The following is a 2,804-nucleotide window of genomic DNA, read 5'->3' on the forward strand; positions in this document are numbered from 1 at the left end:
TATTAGCCCAGAAACTTAGGATACCCAAGATACAAGATACAATTTGCAATACACGTGAAACTCAAGAAGTAAAAAGACCAAAATGTGGACACTTTGCCCCTTCTTAGAATTGGGAACAAAACACCCATGGAAGGAGTTACAGAGACAAAGTTTGGAGCTGAGACGTAAGGATGGATAATCTAGGGACTGCCATACGTGGAGATCTATCCCATAATCAGCCTCCAAATGCTGACACCATTGCATAGCAAGATTTTGTTGAAAGGACCCAGATATAGCTGTCTCTTGTGAGGCTATGCCGGGGCCTAGCAAACACAGAAGTGGATGCTCACAGTCAGGTATTCAATGGATCACAGGGCCCCCAATGGAGGAGCTAGAGAAAGTACCCAAGGACCTAAAGGGGTCTGCAACCCTATAGGTGAACAACAATATGAACTAACCAGTAGCCCCCAGAGCTCGTGTCTCTAGCTGCATATGTATCAGAAGATGGCCTAGTCAGCCATCATTGGAAAGAGAGGCCCATTGGTCTTGCAAACTATATGCCTCAGTGAATGCCAGGGCCAAGAAGTTGGAGTGGGGGGGGGGGAGAGGAGGGTATGAGGGACTTTTGGGATAGCATTGGAAATGTAAATGAAGAAAATACCTAATTTAAAAGAATGTAAAAAAAAGAGATCAAAACAAAACAACACACACATACACACACGCACACACACATGCACAAAGCATTATCAAGAAAACAACCAGTTTTAAAACAAGGTATAGTATGAAACAGATTTATCAAGAGATAAAATACTAATGACTGAGTAGCACTTTTAAAGAGCATTTGAAATGTAAATGAAGAAAATATTTAATAAAAAATGAAAAAAATACTTGCAAACTGAAAAAAAGAACACATTAAATATCATCCATCATGATCAACTTCATGTCCTATGTATAAAAACCAATAAATGTAATCTACTACATAAAGAAACACAAAGGAAAAAGCACATGAGTATCTCTGTAGATGCAGAAAAAGTGTGACTAAGTTCAACATTCCCACATGATAAGTCCTGAGGAGATCAGGGATAAAAGGGCATACCTAAACATCATAAAGGCGATCGACAACTAGCCAATGGTCAACATCAAATTACATGGAGAGAAACACAAAGCAATTCCACTTAAATCAAGAGCAAGACAAGGATGTTCACTCTCTCAATAACTATTCAATATAGTATTTAAAGTTTTAGCTAGAACAATAAGAAAACACAAGAAGACCAAGGGTACACAAATGCAGAAGACAGAATGTGGAGAGTCAACATATCATTGTTTCCAGGTTATATGATAGTATATAAAAGTAATCATGAAATTCCCACCAGAGAACCCTGACATCTGATGAACACTTTCAACAAAGTAGCTGGATACAAAATTAACTCACAGAAATTATTAAAAAAAAAAAAACAAAACAAAACTGTAGCTCTCCTACATACAAAAGACAAACCCCCAAAGAGAGAAATCATGAAAATACACACCTCCCAATAGACTCAAATAATATAACATATCTTTTATAATGAATACCCATATATTAAAAATAATCCATTTTACAGCCATGATTATATGTATGGATAAAGCAACAGAATATGCACACTAATAGAATATCAGAAGACAGCAAATTGGCAGAATCCACTTTGCAACTACAGATTGATGTCACTCATACGCATTCAAGAAGTGACATCAACTTCTAAATAAAATAGTAACAAATAAAATTAAGAAGTTACCAGGCCCAGGTGAAGGGAAGGGTATCCTACTATTCTTACTAAACCATACTGAGAGACAGTAATTTGTGAAGAAAATAAGTTTTGTTCAAGTCAGGCTTGGTGAAATGCACTAGAGACTACAAGCCTCAAAGTAAAATATTTCCAGTTTCTGTTTCCCACTACTCCCAGGGCAGTAGGCTTAGGAGTTTTTAAGGGTAAAAGTTCTTTGTTCTCCCAGAGAGAAAACCCTTTATCTACAGTGAAGAAGTTCGTTGTTCCCCTTGGCGAAATTCCATAAGGGATATTTTGATTGGAGGCTTGCTCTACTATACCTCAAAATTCTCCTCTAGGACATTTATTTGAGTTCTGAAAACAACTGATTTTGTAAGTGGAAAAACATATATTAGAGAAATGTAGTGAGCACTAGTTCTATGTCTTTCCCTGGAAGTCAGTGCCATGTAAGAGGGGTAGGCTATTGCAGAACATTAAACTGAAAGGATTTGCTTAATCTTTTTATACCAAAGCCTAAAGAGAGGAAAGGTCCTAAGGCTTTGGCCTTTTGATGAATTTCTTTTCGTTTCTTCCCTATAATTCTTCTGTTATATGGTATCTGTCTATGTATCTGTCTGTCTATCTATCTATCATCCATTTGTCTGTCCCTCAGACTTTATGGGATTTATTAAAGAAATACTAATTTTAAATGAACCAAACAATTCAATTCTTATTACTAGAACTACAAAAGAATGAATGTTTATTTCTGTGAAACACAATTAATACAAATTCTTGCCTTTTTATCCCGAGCTTTTGTCCCCACCAGCAAGAACACGCTCAGGACAACCGGAATCTTCTGCGGTAAAAGCTTTATTGCTTACTTCTTCAGGAGGCAGAGGAAAAAAGGCAAAACCCCGTCCCTTTTATGGAGAATTGTCCTCCGCCTCGGACGTGTCGCTCCCTGATTGACTGCAACCCATCGGCTGAGTTGTCGTCAAGGGGAAGGCAGAGCACATGGAGTGGAAAACTACCCCGGCACATGCGCAGATTATTTGTTTACTACTTAGAACACAGGATGTCAGC

The sequence above is a fragment of the Mus caroli genome, chromosome 3 (genome assembly GCF_900094665.2).
Source record: "Mus caroli chromosome 3, CAROLI_EIJ_v1.1, whole genome shotgun sequence".
NCBI lineage: Eukaryota > Metazoa > Chordata > Mammalia > Rodentia > Muridae > Mus > Mus caroli.